This window comes from Erythrolamprus reginae, chromosome Z (assembly GCF_031021105.1).
Source record: "Erythrolamprus reginae isolate rEryReg1 chromosome Z, rEryReg1.hap1, whole genome shotgun sequence".
NCBI classification, from domain to species: domain Eukaryota; kingdom Metazoa; phylum Chordata; class Lepidosauria; order Squamata; family Dipsadidae; genus Erythrolamprus; species Erythrolamprus reginae.
Window position 1 is genome coordinate 131083603 of NC_091963.1, and position 10895 is coordinate 131094497.

General features: G+C 45.8%; 1 protein-coding gene across 5 annotated transcripts in view; it reads right to left on the reverse strand.

Moving 5' to 3' along the window:
* Nucleotides 1-9290, reverse strand: part of CDC42EP5 (CDC42 effector protein 5) — a 33005-nt gene extending 23715 nt beyond the window's left edge. The window contains exon 1 of one of the 5 annotated variants that reach the window (XM_070729915.1): nt 9269-9290. The gene's annotated coding sequence lies outside the window, so the exon portion shown is untranslated. Of the gene's footprint in view, nt 1-7914; nt 8084-8265; nt 8506-8654; nt 8752-9268 lie in introns of those variants that run through there. The other 4 variants (XM_070729913.1, XM_070729911.1, XM_070729912.1 and 1 more) reach the window with 4 other exon arrangements.
* Between the last annotated feature and the right edge of the window lie 1605 nt (nt 9291-10895).

Below are 10895 nucleotides of genomic sequence, written 5' to 3' on the forward strand. Positions count from 1 at the left end.
CACAGCATGCAGAAACCAGGCCACCCAAATAAGCAAAGCCCCATCTGAAAGAGACAGGCAGTACATGAAACCATTCTGTTCTACTCCACTGTTCTAAGCCACAAAGGAGGCGCTTTGAGAGCTGTGTGCCATGAAATTTCACTTTAATGTGTGCCGATTAGTGTACATTAAAAGTGACAATAACATTATTCTAATATCTATCACCCAGGCTTGCTACAAGGGATTTGCGGTCCCCCAGTCTGGAGCATTCCAGATTGAATATCTAATTTGACTCTAATTAAAGCAGGGCTATCCAACGTTAGCAACCTTTAAGATCTATGAACTTCAGTTCCCAGAATTTCCTAGCTAGCATGGTTGGGTGGGGAATTCTGGAGTTGAAATCCAAAGGTTTTAAAAGTTGCTGAAGTTGAACAGCTCTGTGTTTAGGTCCATGGCTGATGCACCTCTGTGTAGGTCAGGGGTAGGGAACATTGGCTCTTCTATGATTTGTGGACTTCAACTCCCAGAATTCCTGAGCCAATCATGTTAGCTCAGGAATTCTAGAAGTTGAAGTCCACATGCCATGGAAGAGCCAACTTTGCCTACCCCTGGCCTGGGCCCATGCGTGAAAAAACTTATTTTGCTGATCTCACCATTCTCTGCTCTTGACGATTGCTGGAGGGATGGAATGATGAGCAAAGGGCATATCTGATCCCATTCTGCTAAAGGCCGGGAATTGGGCCCATTGTCTAAAACTAGGACTTTATTTGGCAAATATTTACAACCCAGCAAAGGCTCTGTCTGACACCCAGCCCTTTTATACAGAATTTCAGACAGTCTAGTCCAGGGGTAGGCAAACTTGGTTTTTCTCTGACATGAAGACTTCAACTCCCAGAATTCCTGTGCTATCATGATTGAGTCAGGAATTCTGGGAGTTGAAGTCCACAAGTCATAGAAGAGCCAATGTTCACTACCCCTGACCTACACAGAGGTGCATCAGCCATGGACCTAAACACAGAGCTGTTCATCTTCAGCAACTTTAAAAACCTTTGGATTTCAACTCCAGAATTCCCCAGCCAACTATGCTGGCTAGGAAATTCTGGGAACTGAAGTTCATAGATCTTAAAGTTTGCTAAAGTTGGATAGCCCTGCTTTAATTAGAGTCAAATTAGATATTCAATCTAGAATGCTCCAGACTGGGGGACTGCAAATCCCTTGTAGCAAGCCTGGGTGATAGATATTAGAATAATGTTATTGTCATTTTTAATGTACACTAATCGGCACACATTAAAATGAAATTTCATGGCACACAGCTCTCAAAGCGCCTCCTTTGTGGCTTAGAGCAGTGGAGTAGAACAGAATGGTTTCATGTACTGCCTGTATCTTTCGGATGGGGCTTTGCTTGTTTGGGTGGCCTGGTTTCTGGCATGCTGTGGCCCAGTGTTGGTCAACAGACCATGATTGGGGATCCTTAGTTTAGAGAATACCAGATTGGGCAAATGAGTTCTGCATAATTTTATGACCCTTTTTCCCCATGGTTGTTAAGTGAATCACTGCAGTTGTTAAGTGAATCGCATGGTCATTAAGCAAATCAAGCTTCCTTATTGACTTTGCTTGTTGGAAGCCAATTTGGAGGTCAAATAACCCCGGGATGCCCCTAATATTTATGTTTATGTTTATTAGATTTGTATGCCGCCCCTCTCCGTAGACTCGGGGCGGCTCACAGCACAATAAAAAAGAGTTTATAACAAATCTAATAAATTTACAATTTAAAATATTTTTTAAAACCCCATTATTAAACAGACATACACACAAGCATACCATACATAAATTGTATGGGCCCAGGGGAGATATTTCAGTTCCCCCACGCCTGACAACAAAGGTGGGTTTTAAGGAGTTTACGAAAGGCAAGGAGGGTAGGGGCAGTTCTAATCTCTGGGGGGAGCTGGTTCCAGAGAGTCGGGGCCGCCACAGAGAAGGCTCTTCCCCTGGGGCCCGCCAACCGACATTGTTTAGTTGATGGGACCCGGAGAAGGCCCACTCTGTGGGACCATGCTTGCACATTGCCAAGTATCCCAATTTTGGTCCTGTGACTGTGGGGCGTGTAAGTGCAATGACCAGCTGTTGGGGTTTTTTTCAGTACTATTGTAACTTCGGATGGTCACTAAACCAATGGTTATTAGCAGGGGTGAAAGGCTCCCAGTTCACTGGTGCCTATTGGTCATAGGAGAATCAGTTGCGAAAGGAGCATGAGGCTCCACCTACATGCCCAGACACAGGTGGGTGGAGCCTCGTGCTCCCCTCGCGACTGGCTCTCCGACACATGAACAAACCGGGAGCATTTCACCCCTGATTATTAGTCAAGGACAAGGGCTAGTTTTGATTTATTAGGCAAAACAGCCATCTCCTAGTCATCAAATCTGTTAAAATGTCTAGGTAATAAACCTTCAACAAACTTTAAATAGGCTTAATGTAGCAATGTGGGTTAGTCAGTCAATGAATCAGACTTAGTACAAAATAGAACAATATTATTATTTACAGATAGGCAAATAATCAATAGTAGTTACACAGTCCAAATGTCATACGCATATAATCCTAATAATATGCACACAGCAAAATATACACACAGCAAATACAAATATCTCTAGTATAAACTCCCCCAAGTGTAACGGCTCCCTCTTATGGGCAACCAGTAAATATTTCTTAAAAGTACAGTCCTTAACTTACATTGTTAGCTTCTGTATATTTGTTATATTTGTTAGTATACTGTATGTAACCATGTTGGATATTGCAATATATCCAACATGGTTACATACAGTATACTAACAAAATCTATACTATAGAATCATCCTAATCTCATTTTGGGGTGCATGGTCATTATGATCTTATAAGCTGAAGTTGCAAACACAGGATATTAGGAATTAGAAATCTACAGAAATTCCATAGGTAGTAGTGTTGGGCAAACCGAACCCGCACAATTCAGGTCCAAACCAAATTTTGTGGTGTTCGGCATGCTTCGGTTTGGCGTTCATGTTGAACACCGCGAAAGCCACTGCCCAGCTGTCATCTGCTGAGAAGAGGAGGAGGAGCCGGGCACTGGTGGTGAGAAGAGGAGGAGGAGGAAGGCGAACACCGGGGAGCTGTCGACCGGTCGGGAGGCACAAAAGGAGCTGGGGAATCCCACGAAGAGATTCCGGGTGGCGGAGCTTTGACATCACGTATATTGGCAGGTTGCTAAGGACGCCAAGGTGATCACCTTGGCATCCTTAGCAACCTGCCGGTATACGTGACATCAAAGCCCCCCCCTGGAATCTTTTCGTGGGAGGGATTCCCCAGCTCCTTCAAATGGAGGTCTTTTCATATATATAAAAAAATATTTTTATGAAAAAGAATGCCACAGCGGCGCTGCAAGCAAAGGGAGGTCTTTTCACGTAAATTTTTTTTAAAAAAATTACGTGAAAGGACCTCCCTTTGCTTGCGCTGCTGCTGCGGCGTCCTTTTTCGTAAAAATAAAAATAAAAATAATAAATCCGTTAAAATAAAAAATGATGGGATTCCGGGGGCAGAGCTTTGGTGCCACGGACCGTTCAGGTTCGGGTTTGGCCGAACTTTGCGTGAAGTTCATCCGAACTTGCCAAACCCGAACACCGTTGGGTTCGCCCATCAATAATAGATAGTCCTTGACATAGAACCACAATTGAGCCCAAACTCTATGTTGCTAAGTGATACATTTATTAAGTGAGTTTTGCCCTATTTTACAACCTTTCTAGCCACAGTTGTTAAGTGAATCATTTCAACTGTTTAATTAGTAACATAGTTGTTAAGTGATTCTGGCTTCCTCCGTTGATTTTATTTGTCAGAAATTGAAAAAGGAGATCACATGGCCCTGGGACATTTCAACCATCATAAATACGAGTCAGTTTAAATCGAGGACTGCCCTTGTAGATATGCAGGAAAGTTATGGGCCATCGAATTTCCATCCACATACACACAGGTCACAGATATTGTACTGGATGTTCACATACCAAATTGATTCTGCAAAACCCCCCAGCAATATTACCATATAAAGATCACGTTCAGAGTTTCATCCAATAGATCCTGGGATCGGATCACCTTGGATTGAACTGAGAATGCAGAACAAACCAGCATTTCCTTCCAAGCAACCACCATATCCCAGCCAGCATTATTTTCCAGATGTTATCCATCCTACACTAAAGAAACCATTTGCTGTGGCAAGTAAAGTGATAAACAGGTTTTCAAATTTCATTGCTCTTGGCTTGTGCCGAAGTTTAATGTCTTGTTTCTTTTTCCATGCTGAGGTGCTAAGCAGCAACACTTTTCTCCAAAGTGGTTTGTTTGGCATCTCTAATTAAAAGCCAAAGGCTGAATTTAGGCGAGCTGGAGATTTTCTCCTAAAATTGTTTTGCCTATGATATTGGTCATAAGCCAGGGTGCAAATCTGGTCGAGCGGTCAGAACATTGAAATTCAGTTCCACACTCCGTGCAGTTTACAAAGCATGCCCTGGGATGGCCTTCTTTTTTTTATAAGCAGCAAACAACATGCCCTGTTTCACCACGTTACTCTTGAGAACTCATTTTCACTTAGACCTAATTACTCCATTCAAAAACATAAGAAAGACTATGCTAGCCTCTACTTGAGGACTTTTCTAGATAAGAACCAGGTGTTCAAGATTTTTTGCCTCTTCTTAAGAACCATTTTCTACTTAAGAACCTGGTCACGGAAGAATTTCCTAGGATATTTGAGAGCGGCTCAAAGGCCCAGCCAGTTTCCTGCCATTCCCCCTGGGTTTCTCTCTCTGGCGCAGTGGGTGGGAGGCAGCCTCCTGCCGGGTGCGTGCTCCTCCTTGCCGCCTCAAAGTACCTCTTTTTAAAAAATAAGTCTGAAAATTTTGCATTTGTATTTTTTTAAATTCCCCTCACCTCACTTTCTTCCTTCTACAGCGACTGTCCTCCTCCTCCTCTTCCCACCCAAATTCTGGGCTTTTATTTCTTTCCTAATGGGTTTGCATGCATTATTTGCTTTTACATTGATTCCTATGGGAAAATTGCTTCTACTTACAAACTTTTCTACTTAAGAACCTGGTCACGGAACAAATTAAGTTCTTAAGTAGAGGCACCACTGCACAGGTTTTTAAGTGAGACATGCCCAATTTTATAATGCCATGGTTATTAAGTGAATCAACTCAGTTAAATGAATTCTGTGCTCAAGCAAATCCAGCCAAAGCCCCATTGACTTGTCAGAAACCAGCTGAAAAAAAATGCAGATGGCCATCCCATGACTTGGGACAATGCCACCCTCATAAATACATGCCAGTTGTTCAGTGCTCAAGCGACTGTGGGGATGTTTCAATGGTTCTAACTGTGTGGACCGGTCACAAATCATTTTTTGCAGTGCTGTTGCAACTTTAAATGATTGCTCAACAAATGGTTGTAAGTTGAGGTGTACCTATAAATCATCGGTTATTAGAGTACAAGTTGTTCTCAACTTACTAACACTTGTTAGTTAGTGACTGACCAAAGTTACAATAGGACTGAAAAGTGACTTGTGACCATTTTTCACACTTATGACCATTGTAGCATTTCCATGGTTACATGATGAAAATTTGGATGCTTGGCATTTATATTTATGACGGTTGCAGTGTCATGGAGTTACGCACTTCCCTTTTGCAACAAGCAGAGTCAATGGGGAAACCAGGTTCACTTAACGATGTTACTAACATAACCATAGTTGATGACTTTCTATAGTTAAATAGAACTTCCCTATACAGGAGAAGTAGCTCTTTGAATACAGAGTCTAGCGAGAAATGGCCACTGTGACCAGCTCTATCTATAGACTTTCTCGAGACAATTTTGGCTGCTGAAAGCAATTGGTCTAACTATAAAAACCCAGTAAGGATTTGTTTATTTCATTATCAAATTTATATCCTTCAGGAGCCCTTCAGGTGAATTACTCAGTGTGCTCAGTGCTTTCTTCCTCTTTTCCCCCACAACAACCCTGTGAGGTAGGCCAGACTAGAGCAAAAATAGAAGCTACAAAACAAGGTTGACCGTCTAGTATGTGCCTAACATGGTTAATCCAATTTTCATGTGAAAGTGACCTAACGGACAGCAGCAACATTAAAACGGGGGGGGGGATCAATTTATTTATTTATTTATTATTTATTACTTGGATTTGTATGCCGCCCCTCTCCGAAGACTCGGGGCGGCTCACAACATGTAGAAACAAATCATAAGTAATCAAACAATTTAAAATTTTAAAGATTTTTAAAAAAAACCCATATACTAACAGACACACACACAAGCATACCATATATAAATTAAACGTGCCCAGGGGGAGATGTTTCAATTCCCCCATGCCTGACGGCAAAGGTGGGTTTTAAGAAGTTTACGGAAGGCAGGAAGAGTAGGGGCAGTTCTAATCTCCGGGGGGAGTTGGTTCCAGAGGGCCGGTGCCGCCACAGAGAAGGCTCTTCCCCTGGGGCCCGCCAACCGACATTGCTTAGTTGACGGGACCCGGAGAAGGCCCACTCTGTGGGACCTAATTGGTCGCTGGGATTCGTGCAGCAGGAGGCGGTCTCGGAGATATTCTGGTCCAATGCCATGAAGGGCTTTAAAGGTCATAACCAACACTTTGAATTGTGACCGGAAACTGATCGGCAGCCAGTGCAGACTGCGGAGTGATGGTGAAATATGGGCATACCTAGGTAAGCCCATGACTGCTCTCGCAGCTGCATTTTGCACGATCTGAAGTTTCCGAACACTTTTCAAAGGTAGCCCCATGTAGAGAGCATTACAGTAGTCGAACCTCGAGGTGATGAGGGCATGAGTGACTGTGAGCAATGAGTCCCGGTCCAGATAGGGCCGCAACTGGTGCACCAGGCGAACCTGGGCAAACGCCCCCCTCGCCACAGCTGAGAGATGTTGTTCTAATGTGAGCTTTGGATCGAGGAGGACGCCCAAGTTGCGGACCCTCTCTGAGGGGGTCAATAATTCCCCCCCCCCAGGGTAATGGACGGACAGATGGAGTTGTCCTTGGGAGGCAAAACCCACAGCCACTCCGTCTTATCCGGGTTGAGTTTGAGTCTGTTGACACCCATCCAGGCCCCAACAGCCTCCAGGCACCGGCACATCACTTCCACCGCTTCGTTGACTGGGCATGGGGTGGAGATGTAAAGCTGGGTATCATCCGCATATTGATGATACCTCACCCCATGTCCTTGGATGATCTCGCCCATCAATGCCTTATGCAAGAAGGGAGGGGGAGAATGAATCACATGGTGCTCATTTCAATAAATCAATAAAAGAACCCAATTTATATAACATACAGTAGACCCCGCTCCCTCCCGCTGCCCTAGAGATCAGGAAAACGCTTCAAACTTGTAATCTTCAAAGGTGTGGCTGGGAGCATAGACCTCAGCCCAAATAGGGCAGGTTTTGCCTAGGGGCACAGGCTAACCTTGCTTCATACAGCTCAAGGATACCATAGTGTTATTGAAGTTCACTAGAAAATCCACAATTCTCCGCCCCAATAATTCTGTCAGTCCTGGGGCCCAGCTGCCTTGAGTTTCTAATCTTTTGGAGAGCCCCCAAAATGCAGAAGTACTGTATACTTCTGCCCCACGTCTACTTAAAATATCCACTGGTTCCCAAATGCCCTGAGCCCTAATTCCTGCCCCACTCCCCCACTTATTTTTCCATCCTGCCCCAACCCAACGCCACAAAAAAAAATATGCCACAATATGGTACAATATTCAAGATTTTGTGGTGGTGGGAGAAAACACAGCCGTTGCACAAGGACCAGATACACCTTCGTCCTCGTTTCTTAACCTCGAGTTTGGGTGGATTACAGCTCCCATCATCCTTGCCCTGCAGGGCCAAAACCGTGCAGAAGAAAGGCAATTCGACCTAACTCACCTTTAGAAAGAGGGAGGAAAGCCCAGCAGAGAGAGAGGAAGGGGGTGGGGGGAAGGCTTTGGCGTCCCTGCAGTTTTACGCCCTCCACCCTTTGTTTCGCCTTCACTGTACGCCTTTTCTGCCGTTCCTTTTGAATTGATTCAATTCCACGCCGGTGGCTCACAGCTCACCATTCCCACGTATTGAGACGCCCCATTTCTCCACCGCTAGCCCGCCCCACCTCGCCCCACCTGGACACCTCACACCTCTCTCCGAGGTAGGCACAGCCAAAACGGCAAAACCGGGGTGGGGGGTCCTGCAGACCAACGCCTTTCTCCCAGGAGAGAAAAAAACCCCCACAATTTCATTTACCCGCTGGAACTCTCTGTTTTAGGCTCCACTCCCTTCTGCCACGAATCGCAGACACGGGCTGCCTTTTGTTCGGCTGCGACCCATTAGTACTGCGCTGCCCCACGCGAAGCGGTCCTCCTTCGGCAACTGCGCCGCTCCCCTCTCTGCAATCACCTTGAAGCGCTCCCACACCGGTTTCTAATCCACTAAACCCCGCGTCCCTCCCCTTCCAGCAAGCCCAAGAATCCCGTTAATCTGTTGAGATATCAGGAAGGTTTCTTTCTTTCTTCCCCAGCCCAGGACTTCCAAATCTCTTTCTCCGCTTCTTCTTCTTATGATTATTCTCTTTCCCTCCCCACCACCCCAAAACGGAGCAATTAATCCCAGTTATACCGGCGACGCGCTCTTACCTGGAGCGTCACCGCCAGCCTATGATCCGGCTTACCGCTTTCCAGAAGAGGCAGCTCCGGGAAGCTAGTAGTTAAAAAGGGAGTGGGTGTGTCTTGCAAGCCACGCCCACTTTCTCGAAGGGGGGAGTTTTGCCCTAGCCGTCTTTTTTCTTAAAGCAGCATCCCCCCCTCTCTTATACACACTCACGCACATCCCAAACCGAGTAATTGCAAGCGCTCGAGGCGATCAACAAACAAACAAATGGGGGGGGGGGAGAAATGGGAGATAATCGATTTCCAGGAGACCCAGAGGGAGAGCGTAGATCGTGGAAAGGAGGAAGAGGAGGAAGAGGAGGCAGAAGGGAAAACGCATTGCTGAGAAAGGGACTCTCGCTCTATCCCCGCCCCCCTCCCACCCATCCCAAGGTTTACCCAGCCCGAAGATGGAATTTCCTGAAAGTTTCTTTCCCAGGGAGAATAATTAGTTCCAGATGGAAGGGGGGAGGGAAGGGGGAGGAAAAGCAGGAGGGTTGTTGGAATAGAGTAAAGAGGAGGAGGAGGAGACTGGAAGGTATATGGAGGAGGGTCCGCCTTTCCCAACCTGGCACCCTTCAAATTGCGGTTAGTCTCATCACCTCCACGGGCGACGCGCTTTCTGCTTTGGGAAGCCAGAGAAGGGCTCGCAAGAGAAGCGCCAGGACGCGTACGGCGGGAGAGTGCCGGGTGGGTAAGGCAGCAGGCGACTGAATGGCTGAGCAAGCGGAGGAGCAGGAGGCACCTCCGCACGTATAGAGTAGACCAAGCTTGTTCTAAGCACGTTCCATTAAAGCATGGTCACGCCTGCCTCTTTTCAGCGCGTGTGAATGCAGAGCAGGCGGGGAGAGCAAGCAAAGGTCCTGCGTTCAGGTAACGCGACGCTTCAAGGGAGCTGGGTCCTAGAATTAGTAACAGCCTGAAACGCAGCCCACTTCCCGGGTTTAGGAGTTTTGGGGAGGGGTGAGTTGGGAAGAGCCTGCTGCTCCGAGCCCTCCAAAAGAGCACGCCCAGACACTGCTGCTGCTGCTTTCCCACGAGCGATCTCCGTGGCCGGAGAGTGGGTGGAACGGCGATGGGGTATTTGCAATTGGGGCCCTCCGGAGCCTCACGAAGCCTGCTTTTTGGGGGGATCGCATTTTCCCTGGAAAATCTCTTGCCAACTCCCCAGAAACAGCAGGGCTATGGCTGGTTAGGGTCCATAATACCCCCCCCCCCACCCATATTCCATTGCTTTATCCCTCCCTCTTTTTCTCCCATTGTTTTAAATTTAATATGTTTTTCTCTTTATAATTTTTCCTCTTTATTTTTTCACCCCCATGATTTTCTTACTCTCATTTGTTCTCTTTTCCTTATTTTTTTCCCTATTATTTTTCTTCCTCTTCTCTTTCTTTTTTTTTTCAACATTCCCATTCTTTTCTTTTTTCCCATTGTTTTCAAGGAATCCTCGGAGAGGGGCGGCATACAAATCTAAATAATAAATAAATAAAATAAATAAATAAATAAATAAATAATCAAAATCACAACCCGGAAAAAAGGTTGGAAAATTAAAAAAGCATCCCATAATAGTGTAAATAATGAGGAAAAATACAATATTAAACCTAAATGGATACACATAGAAGGTCCATCATTATAAGCAATATGACATGTTACACCAGAAAGTTGCAGATATCCTTGACTTATGACCATTTGATTTGCAACCATTCAAGGTTACAAAGGTGCTGAAAAAAGTGACATGCAACCAGCCCTTGCACTTATGACACAGTGTCCTCATGGTCAACCTGTTTAAAATCTGGTCCTTCAGCAACTGGCATGTGCATATGACACCTGCCATATCCAGGGGTTATCTGGTCACCATTTACTACCCTCTCAACAGGCTTCTGACAAGCGAAGTCATATTAGATTAGATTAGATTAGATTAGTAGAGTTGGAAGGGACCTTGTAGGTCATCTAGTCAAACCCAGTTCCCTGCTCAAACAGGATGCCTACACCACTGATGGCGAATCTTTTTTCTCTCGTGTGCCAAAAGGGCATGCGTTTGCACTATTGCGCATTTGCGAGTGCCCACACCCATAATTCAATGCCTGGCGAGGGAGAAACCAGCTTCCCCCAGACTACCCAGAGGCCAGAAACGGTCTGTTTCCCAACTTCTAGTGGGCCCAGTAGGCTCGTGTATCGCCTTCCCCAGGCTCCAAAGGCTTCCCTGGAGCTGGGGGAGGGTAAAAGTGC